Here is a 23,608-nt window from a genome sequence, read left to right as displayed (position 1 = left end):
TAGAAACAGAGTTATTCCCCTTGCACTGTAATGATTGTAAAAAAAAAAAACTTACTAGCAATTCCTCCTTTCTACTTTGTTTTATTTTTTTTGTAATAAAATTTCTTTTTCAAATTATCCTTTTTTTTTCACTCTTTTTTATTTTTAATCAATATGATTGCGGTGCTCCTTTATCCCTAGACAAGGACACAAAAAAACGGTAACACATACAGATTCCAAAGTTCAACAAGTTACACCCGAAGAAGCTCCAAAGTTACACTGGCCAAAACGTTGTGTAAACAACATTCAAGATGCGAACAGTTGTCCAAAGATTTCAAATAATACGAATAACCAATCCTCATCTCAAATATTCAGAAAGAAAATTTTTGTTTTAAAAGAAAAGATGAACTACAGCACGCTGTTCCAAAAAAAAAAAAGAAGAATTTTTATTTTTATTTTCTCAAGGTGGTTCTCAGAAATAAATAGTCTTTTTTTTTGGGGGGGGGGGCAACACTTGATTTGTATAAAAGATAAATAAAAATAAGACGTGAAGGAAATTCATATGTAACATAGTACACACGTTTACACATTTGGTCACATGTAGACATATGGGACCCACCATGTTGTAGACTCAGTCACAAAGGAGACAAAAACAAAGAACAGGAAAGAAACTCAACTCGTTGTTTCAGGTTTTAAGAAAAGACCTTTATTCCCCATTCTCATGTCACGCACAACTTCTCCTTACGGTTTTACTGTCACCCACATCTATAATGTGATCGTCATCTCAAACGTGATCTTCTTTTTATATCTTTTCCGTTTCTTCCTTGTCGTAATGTCACTTTGCACATAGCTCGGCATAGATACCCTTATTACCATTAATAATTAAAACTGATTTCAGAGGATTTCGATAATCTGAAGCAAGATAATATTGATTATTTTCCCTTGCTGATGAGGATTCTAATGCTTAATTGCCTTGTGCCATAGTTAAATGGTGACATAGGATATTTTTGTTTGCATGTTTTTTTTTTTTTATTACATTTTCACCCCAAACTAGGCAAATTGCCACTTTGGTGTAGGGGGCTACTATCAGGGGAAACAACTACTGGGGTACTATGTAGGGATTTGGGCAGCAAGGTGTCGGTTCACGTTACACTTGAACTTCTGCACGTCAGTACTGTTGGGGAAGCAGGGACCTGGAATGGAATTCCAGAGTCTTGCGGTTCTGGGGAAGAAACTATTGGAGTAAAAAGATCTTTTACATCTAGGGATCTCTACAGTGTGGGGGTGGGATCTAGTAGCCTGTCGGGTTTGTCGAGGGTGCTCGCGTCGTGGGGGCACAAGTGATTGCAGTTCGTCAGAGCATTCACCACTAAAATACTTGTAGAAAAGGCAGAGGGATGCAACATTTCGTCGATGGGACAGAGGCTGGAGCTTAGATGCCAGTTCAGGGCCTATCAGGTTTGCGACTCTCTTTTGAACCTTGTCAAGGAGCGAGAGATTAGTAGCAGATGCACCAGCCCAGATGTGGCAGCAATACTCCATACATGGGCGAATGGTGGCCTTATAGAGGTACAGGATACTTTCGGGTGTTAGTAGTTTTCTAGCACGGTAACCATACATCTTGGGAGACGATAGTGCAGCAGTGGCGCTACATAGCATGGGTTCGCTGATATGGGAGGGTTGCTGTTGTCCATGCAGCAGTCCCCCCTCTTCTCTATAAACCAGAGGATCCAAGAAAAAGACAAAGTAGATACAGCTTGGCTCTAACTGTGCCGCAAGAGTTGCTGGTGATGACAATATAAAGTCACAGACTCTGTCTCTGGATTTTCTGTTGGGGTTTACTCTCTTAGCTGTTCGTCTCATGGGGTAAACCTGCAAGGCAGCGGAGGTTTTGAATCAGAGTTGCTTTCTCCTAGGTGAGCTACCATCTAAAATTGACAAGACCTACCTGCCCAAAGTGACTGGTTTTAAGGTGCCAGTGGACCACATTTGCCTCTTTTTCCAGTTAGTATGAAGTTTCACCATGGCTTAGTCGCTAAATTGATGTCTAAAACACAATAAATGTCAATCAATACGAAATATAAATCTTTCAAACTTTAATATTAATTTGTATGGATTGGTTGGTTGTTTTTGTTTTACGGCATATCAACCCTTTTCAGGTTATTTAATGCCGAATCCAAAGATTTTGAAGAACAAATTTTTTAATAGAATATATTTGTTGTTTTCAAGTCAGTTTCTATTCAACCTATAGTTGGGACCCTAACAGGTACTACCACTCCGGGTCAGATTGGAGCTCAGACGAGCACTTGTTACGAAAATAAATATCATTCAACATTATGGGTCTTGGTGTGTCTTTTTAAATATCATTTAACATTATGGGCATCGTCAGTGTTGCAGAACCTGAATTTATTGCTATTGCATCTTCTTGAAGGCATTCGTCATGAGGCCCTGGTCTTGTGCAGTCAATATCAACTTCGACGTCCTTTGGTCATAATGGAGGGATGCTCTTTTGGGCCTGTTCAGGGAACCATGACATGTCTTTTTTAAAGATCATTTAACTTTTTTTTATTTCCTTTCTTTGACGATTGTACCCATTTACTATGCCTCTCCACGGGACAGAGTTAGACACCAGGGTCGTTTTTTAACGTGGAGAAAAGGTACAAAAATAAAAAATTGTATCAGTCGTGAAGGACTGCTCTTCCACCAAAAGAGAACAATAAATGAAAGTGCAGCATCTGAAGAACAGATACTACATTTTGAAGATTGTAATGCTGGGTATGTTGCAGCCAAACCAACTGCCAACATTGCCCTGCTTTTAATTGAAACCAACTGAAAGCTCTCTTTAGTATCCTTGTTGTTCCCTTAAGTGCAATTATCTGGATCTCTTTTACACTTAGTTCACCAGGAATATTAGTAAGATAGGACTTCAGTTTCTTCTTCAAAAGCCCTGTGGCACCTATAATAACTGGTATGATTGATATCTCCCTAAGATTCCAGTTTCTTTTCATATCATACATGAGACCTTGATATTTGGTCTGTTTCTCCCTTTCAGCTCTATTCAGACATCCATCATTAGGAACACTCACTTCAACCAAGGTTGCCACTCTCTCTGACTTATTCCATATAACTATGTAAGGTTTGAAAGCAGCATTTTCAAGGTAGGTGACTGTAGCGATTAAATGGTCTTGATAACTTAATTGTTTTTTACTTTAGTTAGTTTTAAGAGATCAAGGAGCTCCCTCCTTGAGCTAACACTTGATTCTGTTATGATTTAACTTTATATCCGAGGGCTCTTTTAAGAATAGACGCTGTTGGCATGTCTTTTAAAGATCATTCAACATTATGGATTTTAAGAGATAATTCAATATTTTATTTTTAAATTTTCTTTGTTTGAAGATTGTAATGCTGGGTATGGGGCAGCCAAATCAGCTGCCAAGATTGCCCTGCTTTTTATTGAAACCAACCGAGAGCTCTTTTTAGTATCCCCGTTGTTCCCTTAAGTGCAATTATCTGGATCCCTTTTACACTTGGTTCACCAGGAATATTAGTTAGGTAGGACTTAGGTAGGAACATTATGGGTTTTCTCGTGTCTTTTTAAATTTGAGCTGTTTGAAAATGTTGAGGCACAGATTTTACAAGCAAAAGGTTTTTCTCCAGAATGAATTCTCATGTGTTGCTTTAAGTTTGAACTGTCGGAAAATGAAGCCGTGCATGCTTTACAAGTATAAGGTTTTTCTCCAGTGTGTGTTCGGATATGTTTTCTCAGGTTAGAACTGTCCGAAAACGAAGATTCACACACTTCACAAAAATATGGTTTTTCCCTTGCGTGACTCGTGAGATGTTCCTTTAACTCAGAATTCTGTAAAACTGTAAAACCGCAAACTTTACAAGAATAATTTTTCGCACCAGTATGTGTCTTCATATGTTTTTTCAAGTTCGAACGCTGTGAACATCGCAAGCCACACACAGGACAACAATAAGGCTTTTCACCAGTGTGTGTTCGAATATGTTGTTTTAGATTGAAACTATCGGAGAATGTTGAGCCACATACTTCACAATGATACGGTTTCTCCCCCACATGAGTTTGGCTGTGCTTTTTATAACCCGAATACTGTAAAAATATAGTGCCGCATATTTTGCAAGGGTAGGTCTTCTCTTCGGCGTGTGTTTGCAGGTGTTTTTTTAAATTGGAATGCTGTGAAAAAGTGGAGCCACAAACTTCACAAGAATATGGTTTCTCGCCTGTGTGTGTTCGTATGTGACGTTTTAGGTGGAAACTCTTTGAAAAGGTGGAGCCACACACTTTACATGTATAAGCTTTTACTCCCACGTGCTTCTGTTCGTGTTCTCTTAAATCGCGCATGTTTGTAAATATTAATTTGCATAGCTCACAAGAATAAAATTTGCTTTCAGTTTGTGTCTCCATGTCTATTATTAATTTATATTTATTATTAAAATCTTTGCAAAAAACGCACACCAACTCACTTCAGAAAAATGAGAAGGAAATTTAACATGGAATCAATCACTTTCCACTGTTTCTTTTATCTGCAAATGAACATCAAAGCAACACTATTAAAGAAATTTTATTAGAAAATTTTCATCATCATCAGGACAGGCTCCTTGCCCAGACCAATATGACTTTTCCTCTCCAGAGTTTCCTGTCGTCCATCAGCTGCCTCAGATCTTCAGGTTCACAGTTGGTGTTGTGTACTATTTGCTGGATGTACGTAGATCTAAATCGTCCTTTGCTTGTGTGTCCATGTTGTGGAGTCCATAGGAATACATCACTCACCAATTCATACTTGCTCGTCAGGCAGTGACCAGCAAATCGTAAGCGTCTCTCCCAGATGGATATGGCAGGTAGGTTGCCATAAAGTTGCTGCTTTGTGGGATGATTTTGCCAAGATATATTTAATACTGTTTGTAGCATACAAGTATATGTGCCGTCTAGTTTTCTTTAATAATTAATAAAAAATATGACAAAAATAAAAAAATAAAATAAATCAGAATATACTAGAGATATTATTGAATGAAAATTTTTATGAGAACGCACATCAACTTCAGAAAAATAATGTTTCTAGAAGTTAATTCGACTCGGAATCAATCATTCTTCTGTTATCTGTAAATAAAAACAGATGTATTAGATATAAAAAAATACGGGATAATTTTTCCTTTAGAAAACAAATCGAAAAAGTGGTAAAGAAACAAACATATAACAAATAAATGTTACTAAAGGCAAGTTTAAAAATTAAAAACAAAACACTGATAGAATCCTTATAACTGACACTGTCACATCTACTGGGTTGATTTCAATCAATATTTTGTTTTATTTTTAATTTTTGACCCTTTATTATTAACATTAACAGTGACAACCTCATAGCGGCCATTTTGGTGTTCTAACTTAGAATCTTATCTCTACTTGGGTTTCGAAGTAAATAAACACTTAAAAATAAGTTAAAACAACTCAATTCAGAAAAATTAGAAGTAAATTGGACTTGAATTCACTCATTCTCCACTGTTTCTTTTATCTGCAAATGAAATGAAAACATTCTATTATATTTTTTTTAAATATGGGACACTTTTTACTATAGACAACAAAACATTAAAGTCGTAAAAAAAACAAACAAACAAACAAACAAACAAATATATAACAAATAAATCTTACCAAAGCAACATAAATTGTTTTTTTTTTTAAATACTGATAGAAACCTAACGAATAATTGACACTGTCACATCTATTGGGTTGATTTCTTTCAATATTTTGTTTTATTTTTAATTTGTGTGCCTTTATTGAAACATTAACAGTAACAACTTCATATTGGCCATCTTGGTATTCTAAATAAGAAACTCGTCACTACTTGTGCTTTGAATTAAATAAACACATTAAAATAAGTTAAAACACAACACTAGTAATGTAGGTAGGTAGAATATTAATTTATCTTGTTTTTGGTAACATTTATTTGTTATACATTTTGTATTGATTAGAACAAAAAATAAATACATCAGAATATGGTAACCGTATAATTAAATGAATTTTTTGTGAAAACGCATAGAAAACAAAAACATGACAAGTGTGAAAAATTACACAAATTGAATCGCGTCACTTCATTGGTTGATTGAATTAATGCATTCTTTAAATTACAACCTTTCTCATTGGTTGATTTTGAAATAAAATTTAAACTGAAAAACTTCAATCCAAGCGAATCTTTCATGCATGACGGATTCATTTCTATCTTCTTATTAATTTAAAGGCCTTTTGGCGCCCAATTTAAGACAATTTTACCCACCAAGGTAGGAGTTCCTTTCTTAATATAATATGGTCTTTCTAATCAGCAAAGAACAAATACAAATATATAGAGGACATTGCAAAAGCTGCTGCAAAAAAGATGGGTTCCCTTTATCGAGCTAGAAGACTATTCACGCCTGAGAGTATCCTGTACCTTTATAAGGCCACTATTCGTCTATGCATGGAGTATTGTTGCCACATCAGGGCTCGTGCATCTACCACTAGTCCCTCCCTCTTGGACAGGGGCCAAAAAAGAATAATTATCAATCTAATAAGTCCCACTTTATCAACTAAGCTCCAGCCCCTGTCCCATCGCCGCAAGGTTACATCTCTGTGCCTGTTTTACAAATATCTTAATGGAATGTGTTCTGATGAAATCGTTTCACTTGTTCCCTTTTGACGCACATAACCCGACAAACCCGCTTAGCAATAACATCTCGCCCTTTCACTGCTGAGGTCCATAAATGCCAGAAAGCTTTCTGTTCTAATAGTTTTTCCTTCGAACAGCTAGACTTTGGAATTCCCTTCCTGCTACCTGCTTCCCTGACTGTACTGATATGCAGAAGTTTAAATGTAACATAAACAAACATCTTGTTAATCTTTCCTAGACATGACTCCAAATAGTAGCCTCTTACATCCAAGTGGCGATATGTTTTGTTAGGAGTGAATGGGAATTCAAAGAAAAAATGTTGATTTTGGGTTTACCTCTTCCATGGAATTTAAGCAAGTATTACTTATTTTTGTAAAATATGTGTAAAAAAAATGTTGATTTTGGGTTTACCTCTTCCATGGAATTTAAGCAAGTATTACTTATTTTTGTAAAATATATGTAAAAAAAATGTTGATTTTGGGTTTACCTCTTCCATGGAATTTAAGCAAGTATTACTTATTTTTGTAAAATATATGTAAAAAAAATGTTGATTTTGGGTTTACCTCTTCCATGGAATTTAAGTAAGTATTACTTATTTTTGTAAAATATATGTAAAAAAAATGTTGATTTTGGGTTTACTTCTTCCATGGAATTTAAGCAAGTATTACTTATTTTTGTAAAATATGTGTAAAAAAAATGTTGATTTTGGGTTTACCTCTTCCATGGAATTTAAGCAAGTATTACTTATTTTTGTAAAATATATGTGAAAAAAATGTTGATTTTGGGTTTACCTCTTCCATGGAATTTAAGCAAGTATTACTTATTTTTGTAAAATATACATAAAAAATAAAATTTAATAAAGCATTAATTATTTTTGTAAAATATAAATAAAAAATTTAAATTTTATCAAGTAGTAATTATTTTTGTTTAATATACATAGAACAATAATATTCAATCAAGTATTAATTACTTTTGTAAAATATAGGTAAAAAAATAAAATTTAATCAAGTATTAATTATTTTTATAAAATATACATGAATAAAATTTAATCAAGCATTAATTATTTTTGTAAAATATACTAAAAAAATTTAATCAAGTATGAAATATTTTTGTAAAATATATGTAAAAAATAAAATATAAATTATTTTTGTTTGATATACGTAAAAAATAAGAATCTAATGAAGTATAAATTGTTTTTGTAAAATATATGTAAAAAAGTAACATTTAATGAAGTATTAATTATTTTTGTAAAATCTTCCTAAAACATAAAATTTAATCAAGTATTAATTATATTTGTAAAATATACATAAAAATAAAATTTAATCAAGTATTAATTATTTTTGTAAAATATACATAAAAATAAATTTTAATCAAGTATTAATTATTTTTGTAAAAGATACATAAAATAAAATTTAATCAAGTATTAATTATTTTTGTAAAATATGCTTAAAAATAAATTTTAATAAAATATTTATAATTTTTTAAAAATATACTTAAAAAATTTAATTTAATCAAGTATTAATTAGTTTTGTAAAATCTTCCTAAAAACTAAAATTAAATCAAGTATTAATTTTTTTGTAAAATATACATAAAAAATAAATTGTAATAAAGTATTAATTATTTTTGTAAAATATACGTAAAAAATAAAATTTAATCAAGTAATAATTATTTTTGTAAAATATACATAGAAAATAAATTTTAGAAAATATTTATTATTTTTTAAATATATGTAAAAAATTAAATTTAATCAAGAATTAATTAGTTTTGTAAAATATACATAAAAATATATTGAATATGTGTCTACATTTAAGATGGCTTTTGGCGTGGAAGGGATATCTCCAGAGAAGACCCTAATTTGCCTTATATGTGCTTCAGGGTTACATTTGCTTACACCATCGCATTTATATTTGCCCTCTATCGCCCCCACAACAGCGGAGTTACTATCTTTAAGAGTATATCTGAGAAAATTGACCACATCCTATCTGCTCATCCTTTGGCTAACATTCATATTTATGGTGACTTCAAGGTCCACAATGTGGAATGGCTGACCCACTCATACAAGACAGATGATGAGGGGAGGTTCTGTCATGATTTCGCCATTGCCTATGACCTCACTCAGATTGTTCACGAACCCACCCGTGCGCCCGATACTACCGGTCAGTATGCAAGCCTTCAAGACCTTTTTCTCACAACTTCCCCTGAGCTATGTTCATGTTCCGTTCTATCTCCTCTGGGATCTTCCAACCACTCGGTTGTATCAGTTAAGATAAAAATGAAATGCAATAAGTCTTCAGACATACCTCTCCACTGTACAGTATATCGATACTCTATGGCTGACTGGGATAGCTTTCATACATTTATCATTTATATCAGACATACCTCTGCATTCCATGTTTAAAAAAGATGTGTCCTCTATAGTATCAGACCTGACCAAAAGGTTAATTGTAGGTATAAACCGATTCATACCATCCAAAAAATTCCAACAAAAATCTAACAGCCAGCCTTGGTTCTCCCCAGAATGTGCTGCTGCCATCACGCACAGAAATCACTTTTTCCATAGCTACCAATGTAATAGATGTACTGGCTGCTTTCAGAACTGCAAGCAATCACTGTAAAAGAGTAATAAAAAATGCAAGAGAGTTATAAAATCCAAAGTAGCTGAGCAGCAGCTTGGTTCCCATCAGTTTTGGCAAATAGGAAACAGGATCCTGAACAGAAGCATGCGTTCTCTCCCAACCATCATCAATTGATCTGAGGTCATTTCGTCAGCATCAGACAAGGCCAAACTATTTGCCAAGAATTTGCAGCTAATTCTACCCTATGTGACCAAAGCCATCAACTCCCCGTATTTCCTCCCATAACAGACAACACGCTACGCAACATACAAATATCTGTGAGTGATGTCGCCAAGTTAATCAATAACCTTGATTCCAGTAAAGCAACTGGCCCTGACGGCATTTCAATTATAATGTTGAAAAAGCTTCAACCAGAACTTGCCCCCATACTTACAAAACTGTTTAAGCGTTGTCTTAAGGCGAAGTGCTTCCCAACACCCTGGAAAACCTCATCAGCATGCCCTGTATTTAAGAATTTAGGTGATAGGTCATGTGTCTCTCAGTACAGAACAATAAGTCTCTTGTGTGTCATAAGTTGCTGGAATCCATATTAAATAAAGAAGTAGTCAACCACCTCAGCAGAAATAACCTTCTTAGTGACATGCAATATAGTTTCCGTTCTGCTAGATCCACAGCAGATGTGCTAACGGTTATATCTCATAGGATTAGTGACTCTATTGACAAAGACTTCCATTCTAGGACAATTGCTTTTAACATATCAAAGGGATAAGGGATGACATAAAGGCCTACTTCACAAGATTTCCAGTTACGGAACAACTCAAAATGTTTTCTCAATTATTACATCATTTCTCTCTGATAGGCTCATAAGAGTAGTGGTTGATGGGCAGAAATCAGAAGCCCACAGTATTAATGCTGGAGTCCCTCAGGGGTCCATCCTTGGCCCAACACTCTTTCTGACCTACATCAATGATCTCCCAAAACACATACTTAAATCTTTCGTTGACACAATCATCTATGGCAACATATCTAAGGCTGGAAATGAAAAAGTTCTCTCTGATTCTCTCTCTTCTGATCTTGAGCGTGTGGTACAATGGGGGAAGAGGTGGCTAGTTACTTTTAATGCATCTAAAACCAAGCTCCTATCTTTACATCATCAACGCTCTGATCCCCATCTGGCATCAATTGAAATGGATGGCTCTCGTCTTGGAAAGACTCGATGTTTTGAGAAACTTCTGGGATTGACCTTTACTCCTGATCTGAAATTCAACATGTACATCAAGTCTGTTGCCAAGGTCGCTGGAAAAACGGTGGGATCCTTCTACCGCTCTAGTAGATATCTCACTGCTGATACAATTCTCTATCTATATAAAAGCCAAGTACTTCCAAGGATGGAGTACTGCTGCCACAGCTGGGCAGGAGCTGCTAAAAACAGCCTATCCTGCCTTGACAGAGTACAAAATAGACTTTGTAGCTTAGTGAGGGGTGCCCTTTTCTCTTCCCTGCCACCTCTCTCCCACAGAAGAGACGTTGCGAGCCTGTCTTTGTTTTATCATTATTTCCATGGCAAGTGCTCGTCTGAGCTCCAATCTCTGGTACCCCCTTGCCAATCTTTAATGAAAAACACCTTTCTAGCTGAAACCACTGTCAACAATTTTCTCCACTCTTTATCTGTGCCTAAATCAAAATGTAGATTCCATGAACAAAGCTTCTTTATTAGAAGTGCATGCCTGTGGAACGCTCTTCCTTTTGCCTGTTTCCCACCTGACTACAACCTGGATGTCTTCAAGTCCAACATAAACAAATTCCTGATAAACCGCCCCCTTAAGTAAGACACTTTATCAAATCTCCATTACTAACGATTACTATGATATTCTCCCATTGATTACTGTACACACAATAACCCCTATCCCCAAGTGGCTTCCAGGCCTTGATAAGTGGTGACCTCCATGTAAAAAAAATTAAAAATAAAATGTAATCAAATATTAATTATTTTTGTAAAATATACATAAAATAAAATTGAATCAAGTATTAATTATTTTTGTAAAATATACAAAAATAAAATTTAATTAAGTATTAATTATTTTTGTAAAATATACGTAAACAAAATTGAATCAAGTATTAATTATTTTTATAAAATATGCGTAAAAATAAAATTGAATCAAGTATTAATTATTTTTGTAAAATATACGTAAATAAAATTGAATCAAGTATTAATTATTTTTGTAAAATATACGTAAAAATAAAATTTAATCAAGTATTAATAATTTTTGTAAAATATAGATAAAAAGGTCAAATTTAATCTAATATTAGTTATTTTTGTAAAATATACATAAAAAAAGTAAAATTTAATCAAGTATAAATTATTTTTGTAAAATCTATGTAAAAAAATAAAATTTGATCAAATATTAATTATTTTTGTAAAATATACATAAAAAAAAATAAAATTGAATCAAGTATTAATTATTTTTGTAAAATATAGGTAAAAAGGTAAAATTTAATCTAATATTAATTATTTTTGTAAAATATACATAAAAAAGTAAAATTTAATCAAGTATAAATTATTTTTGTAAAATCTATGTAAAAAAATAAAATTTGATCAAATATTAATTATTTTTGTAAAATATACGTATAAAAAATAAAATTGTTTACAAACGTTTAACATTTTCTTTCAGGTGAATTTGTTTGTTTTACAATAAAAACAGAAGTTTGCTTTAGTAACCGGGCTATTATTTGTTCCACCCAATGTTTTTACCTGACACAGGTATAGCCGGATGTAGAGTCGCCCATTCTTCCATTACGCTGATTTGTCGGACCTAAAAGAGCTTACCCTTCTCTCCATTTTTTATTTTATTTTTTTCCAATTTTTTTCAGCGGATTTTTACCGAATGGACACTAGGCTAATTGTACAGTTTAATCAAGACATTAAAAAATGAAACTATTGAAGTAAGGTTATATTGTACGTATCCGTTTTGGACTGACGGTCTCCGAAAAAAAAAAATTCATTTAATTTGATCGAGTAGTTTTTTTGTGTTTTTTACAGTGGAAAAACATGTTCTTTTGAGAGCATGTTGAAGTCAGCCATTATGGAATTTGTTGAACACGCCACGGGGAGATAACTCCAGTTAAAGCGCCGACACTCCCTCCCCATCTTTAATACTAGCTTTTCTTCCTAAAAATCGAACCTTTTGCTCGGTATCATCACAAATTGTTTTTTCGCTGTAAAAAAAAACAAAAAACTACCTGATGAAATTAAGTGAAATTTTTTTTCCAGAGAACTTCATTCCATAACGGATACGTGCAATATAACCCTTTTTTTTTTCGATATTTTCATTTTTTAATGTCTTCATTAAACTGTACAAGTACCAACACTAGTTTTCCACATTATGAAAAAAAGTCGATATTTAATTATTTGTAGGGGGGGGCTTAGTTTCTAATGCAACTTTCTAGTAAATCGATCACCCATTTTAAAACCACTCGACGTTTTTAGACCCAATTTCACGAATTTAGTCTTTTTTTAATTTTTTACCGTAGTTTAGACTTTTTTTAAATTTCGCTTTTTCAAATAATCTTTTAGGGAGTTGAGTTAGTGCTTTTCGGGCACTTCCTAATACAATAAATAATTCAACACAAGCTACTGAACAAACAACTTCGTAAAACTTAGCAAGGAAAAGGTTTATTGTAAGCGAGTCAGGGTAAGATGCCAAAAAGATATAACTCGGATAAAACTTGTCTGCCATTGCCCAGTAGTTATTCCCAAGTGGGAATTGTCGATACCGGTGTAGGCAGAGAGAGAGAGAGAGTGAGGAAACAGGACCGCTCTCTTTGGCGTCTGGCTGGAAAAGGAGGAGTTTTTCTCGTCCAGAACGGAAGCAGTTAGAGTTCCTTAAGGGGTAAGGAAGGTCCCTGCGCTATGCCTCTAATTGGTCAGTATGTGCCATATCGCACAGTCAGGGGAGGCACTGACGCACAAGAAAAAGAGTTCTATTTGTTTCTGCTACAATCTCAAAAAAAGAAAAAGAAAAAAAGCTAAACTGCAGTAAAAAAAAAAAAGGCTAAATTCGCAAAATTTGGTCTAAAAACGTAGAGTGGTTCTAAAATGCATGATCGATTTACTAGAACGTTGTATTAGAAACAAAACACCCCTACAAATATTTAAATATTGACTTTTTTTGCATTTTATTTGATAATCTTGTAAATATTCAGTTAAAAAATTGAAAAATGACGAAAATAAAAAGTCAGGGGGGAAGCTTTTCTGGTACATGGCCGATATTTCTGTGTGTATATATATATATATATATATATATATTCTAGCAAAAGTACCCGTCGTTGACTGGGTTCAAGAAAACATCCTACAGAAAATGGACTCTGATTCATGAAAGTATGATAGGTTATGAAAAGGAAGGGTTGTAAAGAGATAGCTTCGAATTTGGGGGTATCAAAACTAAAGCAAAATTTGATGAAAGTAAAAATAAAATAGATAAACCCCATAATTTATTATACCATACCTGTTCACACCGAAACACTAATCACAATATTCTGTGGATCTATATTAAAAAACCTGTGACATATTTCCATTCTATGGAGGTCAGGCGCGAACGAACACCCCATAATTTTATTATACCATATTTCTTCAGACTGAAACATAATTATCAAAGTATACTTATGCAGATAGATATGAAAACTCTTTATTAAAGTTTGTGCCTATTTCCATTCTATGGAGACCAGGCGTGAACGCAGACCCCACAATTTTATTATACCATCCCTATTTAAGTTAAAACATACTTATCAAAGTATTATTATGTACATCTATATCAAAAACACTTGTAAACGTTTTTTTTTAATTTTTAAATTTTTTATTTCCATACTTTGTGGACCAAGCGCATACGCAGACCCCACAATTTTAATGAATCATCATTATGCCAGATAAAAACTTACCAATTCCTTTGTCTTGATACATCTTTTATCATTATATGTGATCAGTTTTCTATAATAATCAACCATATAGGAACCTATTTGTGACCAGACACACACACAGACGTTCAGCTTTATGTTATATATATATATCTATAATATAAAGCTGGACGTCTGTGTGTGCGTGTGTGTGTATATATATATATATATATATATATATATATATATATATATATATATATATATATATATATAATTCTAAACAGGCGCCCACAATTCATCGCACATCCGAGCCACTAAAGTAGAAGTTTATTCAGATTGGGACTTATGGCGGCAATTAAAAGTAAAGAAAATGATGTACGTACCAGTCACGAAACGAAGATGAGATATTCCAAAAATCACGTAATTTGATCAAGTAGTTTTGTTTTGTTTTTTATTCAAGAAATCAAGTTTTACGACAAAGCGAATCGTAGTGTTTTCGTCCGCCACGATTAAATCTGATGACACTAAAAAAGGGGGGGGGGAGACAACTCAAATCGAATTTGATAGATGAAAATTCGGCCTTACGTTCAAACACAGTTTAGTAGTAAAATCGATACAATCCGTAAATTTTTTATTTTTTTTTTATTTTTAAACAAAACTACTTGATCGATTTATATTATGACTTTTGGAATATGATATATTCGTTTCGTTTTATACTTACATTTTACAGACTTTTCTGTATTTTCTTTACTTTTAATTGCCGCCATAAGTGCCAGTCTGAATAAACACCCTAAAGTACAGCTTCTTCACCAAATTTGCTATCTTTTTACGTTTCCGATTTAACGTTAAACAATTAATGATGCCGACTTTTTACAGTCGACATTTACATTTACTGGGGATGGAGGTATCCCTCTCATACGGTCCGGAAAGTGGGATTGAAAAGTAAGCACCCCACCCGCACCCCGAGCAGGAGCACGGTCGGGTGCCTACAAAGAAGATACCGTGCTGAAATCTTAACATGGAGAGAGGAGTGTCCCTGAGGGTGTTTTGTTAACTATTCTGTATTTTCACCGGTAAATTTTCAGATTTGGTTCCGCCTCCACAATTTTCTTTTAAATGACTTTTAATGGTTTTCAACTATGCTGAATACGGAAATCGCATTGAAATTTTGCAGAAATAAGTAGTTATCGAGATATAACAAGTTGTATTATGCAATGTATACTTTAGCGGCCATCATTGTTACGCGCGTGCGCGCGCCATAAACAAATCTTCACGCGTAACAAAGATGGCTGCCAAAGAATACAATGAATAATACAACTTTTTATATCTCGATAACTACTTATTTCTGCAAAATTTCAATGCGACATCCGTATTCAGCATAGTCGAAAACCTCACGAAATCGTCATTTAAAAGAAAATACCCGCTATTTTTTAAAATAGTATTTTCAAGTTAGTTTTACGATATTTTTTTTTTCATCAAATTGTTAGGTGAAAGCACAGAACAGTTACAAAACAATCTCCTCTCCCCATGTTAAGAATGACTTTCTAAATAATAACGTTATTATTTCAGCACGGTTTAACAAGTGCACACCAACTTATGTTACCGTGCTGAAATAATAACGTTTTTTTTTATATATAGAAAGCCATTCTTGACACGGGGAGAGAAGTGTGCTTTGTAACTACTCTGCACTTTCACTTAACAATTTAATAAATAAAAGATAGCGTAAAACTTGGATTTAGCTTGAAAATACTATTTAAAAAATATATAACACGGTACTATAAGGACCAAGAGGAGGAGGAGCAGGAGCACTCTGACCTGCAAAAACTGCCCGAGTAGCCCCGTCGGTATTACCCGGTATAGGTGTCCCAGGCGATTAAATGAGCCTGGGAGTGTCTGTTTAAATTGCTTCAAACAACGGATATTTTTCCACTACATTTTTATCCGAAGTGTTGTATAATATTTTTATTTACTTTTTAATTAAAATCTTTTCATTTAAAAAAAAAATATTCTACAATTTGAGTGCGTCATTTTGTGGTTAGCTTGTGCACTTATTGTACCGTGCTATTTTTATGAAATAGTATTTTCAAGTTAAACTTAATTTTTATTAGTATCTTTAGTCTATCAAATTGTTTGGTGAAAGTACAGAATTGTCACCCCCCCGCTATGTTAAGAACGGCGAACGGCTTTCTAAATAATGTTATTATTTCAGCACGATAACATCGATGCACAAGTCGCAAAATCCAATGAATTAATTTCCGTATAAAAAATATTGCCAATTTTCGCTTACCTTTTCGTTTCTCTCTTTGCTCAGGAAATAGAGTTACCTCCCCCTGTTCTGTAGTCACGTTGAATTGCAAAGTTGAGCTGACGAGTAACAGCAGTGGGTGCTCACTGCTACTGTGGCCTTTTGGCTAGGAGCAAAGTGTAGTATCTGTTCTGATGCTACACTTCACCTTTTCTGACCTCGGTCAGTGGGGGGGGGGGAGAAATCCTTCTAGATTGAGGCAATTTTAATTTTTGTTCCTATCCAGAGTACCCCTTTTTGGGGAGCTGGATTTTTCCCACATTAAAAAACCAACCTTGTGTTTAACTCTGCCCTCGTGAGGAGGCAAGTAAATAGGAACAACACTAGGTTCTTGTGTACGAAAGGGATCCCAAATTTCTGGCCTCGGAAAATTTAGGAGTGCTTGTTAAGAAAGAGTCGACAGCTCGATTTTTTTAAAAATATGTCGGTTTAAGTAAAACTATTACGTACTTGATTGTCATGTTGAAAATAGTAATATATCCAAAAATTACGAAAATTCATCGAGTATAACAACTGCTCTTCTGATTTTAAGCCTGCCATTTAATTGTCAAAAATAAGTCCGCCATTCAAATGTTGAAAAGTATGTCCACTGTATTCGCAATATTCAAGGTGTTCATATCTAGGGAAAATGTAATTTTCACCAATTTTCTTTAAAAATTATTTTAGTTATAAATAATTTTCTACTCGATGAATTGTCGCAATTTTTTTTATATATATTACTATTTTCGACATGACAAGTAAGTACTGTTGTTTTTGCTTAAAACGACATATTAAAAAAAAAAAAATCGCCCTGTCGACGTTATCTTAACAAGCAGACATTTAGGTATTGAATTAACATATGAAGGGCGTTCCAAAAGTAATGTCTCCTATTTTTTTTTTATTGTGACCAGATGCATCAAAGGTGATTGCAAATTGCAGTGTTATGATGCCCGAACTTATGTATTCATGACCTGAAAGTTTCATCTCTCTTTTGCAGATATTGACGGTGTGAGACTCTAAGGAAGCAACCCCTGTTGTGGACATGCGTCAGAAGCAGAGATGCATCATTGAGTACGTGACAAGAGTGTATTGAGAATGGTTGTGACTATGTAGAAAAATATATTCTGGGACATAAAAGGTTCCCTTTTTTAATGATACTACTCCCGTCTTCATAGCTCTTCAACTATTTTAGCGAAATTATTTTATAAAAAAGGAGGCTTTACTTTTGGAATGCCTTTCGTAGATCTAACCAGCATGTGCCATGTTTGGGGAATGCGTAAAATAATATTGGTGTTCCAACTTAGCAACACGGCACTACTTTTGTTTTAAATGAAAAAAAATACCTTAAAATCAGTTAAAAACTCCAAAAAGTGATTCAGATAGGTAGAAGAGTAAGTTATCTTGCCTTTGGTAACATTTATTTGCTATATTTTTTGTTTCTTTATCACATTTTCACTTTGTTGTATATGGGAGGTACCTTCAATAAGTTTCCAGACTTGTTTTGTACAGGCATTGAAAATTGTTGTAGACTCTTGAAAATTTAGTAAATTATTGCTATATATCTTTTGAGATGATTGACCAATTTTTATGATTAAAATGAATGGCTACAGCAGGAATTGGAATACACGTTACTAAAGCCCGATTGTCACAGCTGGTGAATTTCAAAAATGCAATCTGGACGTGAGGACACTTGAGAAGAACGATACGCCAAAAAATTCTCTTTTAAATTTGGAAAAAAATCCCACAGAAACGTATGGAATGCTTCAGACTGTTTTGGACCATCTTGCATGAATCAAGCATCAGCTTTTGAGTGGCATAAGAGATTCAAGGAAGGAGGGAGTCTGTAAGGAATGATGAGAGGTATTGGAGGAGTAAGAAAGTCAGAATACCATAGTTGATTGGCCAAATAAAGAAGTTCATGTATAAGGACTGTTATATGTCTATAGAGAAAATAAGTGCACAGTTTGTTGTCAGTGTGGGAACTGTACACACAATTATTAGCGAAGAACTGAAGATGTGAAAGATTTGTGCAAAGTTGCTCAGAGAAGATCAGACTATTTGATGAAGATGGGCATCAAGACAGTTCCTCACCCTCCCTACAGTCCAGACTTTGCTCCCTGTGACTTTTGGTTATTCTCTAAGCTTGTGTGTGCATTTGGATTCTTAATCTGGCAGGGGGATGTGATGCATCTAGTGTGTTAGGTATAAGTTAGTGTTAAGTTCATGCTGGCATGTCTTCATGCTTCCAGCTAACACCACTGGCTAATCTCGTGGTGAAAAGGGAGCAGCTATGCATAAGTCTTCCCTGCCAGAACATAGCCTCTCCATCTTTAAGATTCCTACAGTGACTCCACGTTGGCCACACATGGTAACTGGGTGCCTTGCAGCCCCAGGCTGAACTTGTAGGAGATCTCGGAGTAGTAGGGGACCCCAGAGGTAGTGCGTTATGGCCCACCAATGTGTGGACATACTCTGGCACTACCAACCCCTACTCCACTGTCCATGGTTGGGCGAAGACTAGGGGAACCAACCCCAAAATCAAACACCACTGCCTTGTGGGTCTTATCACAGCAAAAGGCTAAGAGATGGGAACTCTGACTTCAAATCCTACTGCTGCCTTGCAGTTTTCCTTAAAAGGCTATGGACCTCATCCAGAAAGAAAAGGCGTAGTAGTGGACATGATAGGGCTACTGTTTACTTCACTGAGATTACTTTCGGCCAGAAGCTGCGGCCTCCTCTGCTGCCAGTTGTTACGGATTCGCTCCATTGGACATGAGCATTGGAGGTTGAGAGGGTGTTTATCTTATGTGCAACAGATACTGCACCTAAACTGCGCAAGCAAGTTTGGGGCCAAGGTGGAAAGTCCTGTGGTGATGGAGTGAGACTACGCCAACATGGAGCGATAAAGCACTGAAGCCCCAACTAGTCATCATCAAGATTAACGGACTGCATGATGATGATGATGATGATGATGATGATTATGATGATGATTATGATTATGATTATGATGATGATGAAGATAATTATGATGATGATGATGATGATGAAGATAATTATGATGATGATGAAGATGATGATGATGATGATGATGATGATGATGATGATGAAGCGCAAGAAAACTTTAGAGGCTGTCGTTATGAGACAATTGAGGAGATGGCAGAGGCTGTGATGCGCGTCATTGACATGCTTACACAAGAGAAATTCCATGAGACCATCCAGAATTTGTCGGAATGGTACAAATGCATTGCAGCCAAAGGAGATTACTTCGAATGCAACTAGAATTTCATGTGTGGACTATCAATAAAAGTGTTTATACAGAAGACGTTTGGAAATTTATCGAAGGCATCTTGTGACTAGTTACCACTACACAGACACAGCTGGCCTTTCACATTCTTGTTAACTTTCAAACGCAAAAAGTCTGAAATGAATTGTAACTATCATTTCTATAAAACTAGCAGGGGTACCCGGCGTTGCTCAGGTGTTTGGAGGTGTGTGTTGAGCAAAAAAAAAAAAAAAGTGGTAGTAGACAGGCAGGCTCGAACCCATGCCGCAAAGCAGGAAAAGAATGTGAAAAGAAAAACATGACGTGTCTGCCGTTGCATCCATCACCAAACTGAAAGTGGTAAGGGTTAAATTAAGGCTAGACAATCTAAAAGAGAGGATGACTTTCGAAAATATCAGCGAAAAAAGGGACCTCTCCTTAAAGAAAAGTGCCCAGTTGTTGAGGGTGGATGAATTAATTTTTTCAGCCAATTTTTTTGATATTTGTCATCCAAAGGGTCAAGCTTCAAAATGATATCGATGTCGCAAAAATCTGAGGCCTCTGTCGAAAGTTTTAGGCTGACATACAAACATTCATACATAAATTTAGACAGACAGGTGAGATTTATATTATATTTTATATTTATATTTATATATATATATATATATTATTATTTTATATTATAGATGACAATTCCAATTTTCACAAAGTTTGACTCTCACATTATAATTTAATCTTCTCATAATGTGACGACTCAAATTTTCAAACTGTCGATTATCGAATCATCATATCAACTCCATAATATGATGACAACACTTTTCAAAAGTAACATAGTCACATCAACTTCACTTTCTTACCGAAAAGCTTGTAGTCTAAATCTATTATATGAAAGTGAAAATTTGTGTGTGTTTATGTGTTTGTGTGTACATTATTTTTTGTATGTCCGACAAAGGCTTTTTTCGGGGGGGGGGGAGGGATACCACATCTTACAACTTTTTATATACTCCATAGATTATAATATTTCTGATTTACGAAACGAGGTCGTCTCTATCCTTTATTTGAGCGACTTTCATGTTACAAAATTCGCGCTGTGATTTCATTTCTCTATGGTGTGATGTTTAACCTAGAAAAGCAGATGTTGACATTCGTTTAATCGCCTGCTTTTTTAACCGTTTAATTTCAACCATACTAACTTCACTGCCCGCTTAGCGTCTTGGTAATGGGTCACACTTTCTTTTCCACCTTCACCTCAAAGTTTCGGGTTCAAGCCTAGCTGCCTACCAAAACTTTTTCTTTTTTTTTCTTTTATACCTCCAAACACCCGAGCAATGCCGGCCACCCCTGCTAGTAAATAATAAAAAGAAATTTTCAACATGTGGTGTTCTTGAAACATTCAAGGCTATCCCAGAAGTGGATTTTTAAAAGATAGCCTAAAAACAAATGGTCAGTGTAGGTTTTGCTGTTTAGTGAGTGAGAACTCGAGTCATCTAATGTCTGCATGATAGATCCCCACTGACTGGTGGCTACTACACTGTCCGGTGTTACAATATTTTGGAGTTATAATGGGGTATGATCCCACACCGTCAGACGATTCTATTTATAAACGATGCTGCTAGGAACTGACGAATCGAATTAATTCACGTTCTGCTACCAACCAATCAGAAACCAGAATTGCTCCATAAATATTAAACCCGTTCCGTAGCAATTTCACATGTTTTTTTCCATCTCGACACGGTAAGAATATTTTGCTCTGTGGAACTGTCTACTGCAAACAAGTCACCTTTCATCGGAAACTGTTCTGTCTACTGCAAGCAAGTCACCTCTCAAAACTTGTTTAGAACAACGAACCATCAGAAACTGTTCTGTCTACTGCAAACCAGTCACCTCTCAAAACTTGTTTAGAACAACGAACCATCTGAAACTGTTCTGAAACTAAACATGGCTTACACTTCTAGATCCGGCATGAATTCATTCTGTTCATGTTGCAAAGGTCAATATCACGCTCAACAAGTTATTCAGGACAATTACCAGCAACCTAAACTTGCCATCTATTTGTCCACAGAATGTCCAAAATCGCAGGAGATTTGTTGAAAGGAAATAACGGAGGCAGAAAATGACATGAAGAGCAACGACAATCACCATCCACTATTTGAACATCAAGAGATTTGCCACAACGACTACCATCTCACAATAGCTTTGCCACTGGCACAGGCCTTAGACGAACAACACTAGTGTCCTTTCGCCTCCCATGGCGGAATGAGTCAGTCAAAGACAAGAAAAACGAGGCTTGTAGTAGTCCCAGATAACTATTTTCTCTAGTGAATCAATGCCCTCCCCCTCTGAGTTCTTTGGCCACAGGCTGACCTATCAGTTAACAGGGTGCATTGATTCATCTGCTCCCTAAAAAGTCTTAAGGGAACATCAGTCAGTCAGAACCGGACCTCCATCCTAGCAACACCTATCCTCTCTCGTCCCCTGTCGACCGGACATCTCGCTATGGCATTGATGGCCTCGACTGTAGGCAACTTCTATCCAGCCAGGGACAACACAATACTGACTGACCTTCAACGACCTTAAAAGAACTTTCTTTTCCTTCTCTCTTTTTTCGCAGTTCAACCTGCCAGTTTCTGCTACAAATAAAATATTCTTCGTTGTTATTGCTAAAAAGAAGTTTGGTATTCCTTTTGTGCCTTGTTCTTTAAACATAATTTATTAGGAAGGTAAGACATCTACCTCTCCTAAAGGCTCTTCTTGTAGCGAAAGAAGAAATCACAGCAAGCTCTGAACGGAAAGAGTGGATAACAGTCAACTGGCCTCGAGCAAAGTTTGTCAAAAACATGGAACAACATAAGCAATGTTATTTGCATATTCTCACATACATCTTCACAGACTTTGCCCTATACGAAACATGCTCTAATGTGACCTTGAGAGATGCCTCGGTCACTAACTGATGATGGATCTTGAGATGGAGTGAAAGGCTATGATGCTGACAACACTGTCCGCCATGACAAAGTATGTAAAAAATGCCATTCAGAAAAAGGCAGTTGATGGATCAGAGTAGACCTGAGAATATGAACCTTCATCCATAATATTAAATGGAAAGTGAAAATGGTTAAATTTGATATCTGTGAAAATGCTTAAAAATCTCTAAAAGTTAAAAGGTAAAATGAAAGAGCAGATAAGAACACAAAATTGGATTTATATGTTCATGCCACGTGGCACAGTGGATGCACTTGTTGAGTCTCTATTGTTCCAGGTGAGTATTGTCTGAAGATGGCAGTTTCAATCCTACCCAAACAGGATTAAAAGGATTAGTTGGCCGAAACTTGATGAGACAACAACTATGGAAGGCAGTAATTACTAGGAATGCAGTTATAAGACTCAGCTTTCCTATCTTGTCAGGGTTAATCACCTGAAGAAGGCCAGAGGATGAGTTGGTCAAAACTTGGTGGAGCAACAACTACGAAGATGACGATAACCAAAGAATGTTAGTTTCACATAATGCTGCCTTTTTTTATTTAAAAAAAAATAAATTGCCTAATTTTCTTTTTTAGTAAAAGAACCAGTTAAAACAAATAATATATTTTTTTAAAAGTTTCAAATTTCATTATTTGAAAATATTATTCATATTTGACGAATGTTTTATTTATTTATTATTGAAACTGTTTCAGACACGACATAAAGCCACTTGATGTAAGAAGCTAAAAACTAGTACTTTAAGGTCAAAACTTACCAACACTAAGTGTATGATGAAATAAATTCTGACCGAGATTTATATAGGAAGTGATAGCGAGTGCATCGAAAGGCACTGAAATATACTAATGTATTTCTCATCGAACTAATTGTTTGAGTAGCAGCGATAGTGAATGTTGTTTTAGGTGTCGACTCTTGATTGGACAAAAGCTCAAATCAGCAAATTCCTCATACCAATTTACACATCACTCAATAAGTGTCCCGA

General features: G+C 35.0%; 1 long non-coding RNA gene across 1 annotated transcript; it reads right to left on the bottom strand.

The window, feature by feature from the left end:
• Window positions 1–395: 395 nt before the first annotated feature.
• LOC145269718 (uncharacterized) lies at window positions 396–9,518 on the bottom strand. The gene is made up of 2 exons (XR_013865188.1): window positions 9,102–9,518; window positions 396–5,098 (listed from the first exon to the last, which is right to left on the bottom strand). It is a non-coding gene; the product is annotated as an uncharacterized LOC145269718 (long non-coding RNA).
• Window positions 9,519–23,608: the final 14,090 nt, after the last annotated feature.

This window comes from Euprymna scolopes, chromosome 45 (assembly GCF_053919585.1).
Source record: "Euprymna scolopes isolate OS-2025 chromosome 45, ASM5391958v1, whole genome shotgun sequence".
Classification (NCBI taxonomy): Eukaryota; Metazoa; Mollusca; class Cephalopoda; order Sepiida; family Sepiolidae; genus Euprymna; species Euprymna scolopes.
Note: the sequence above shows the minus strand (reverse complement) of the source record. Positions and strands in the feature narration are given on the sequence as shown.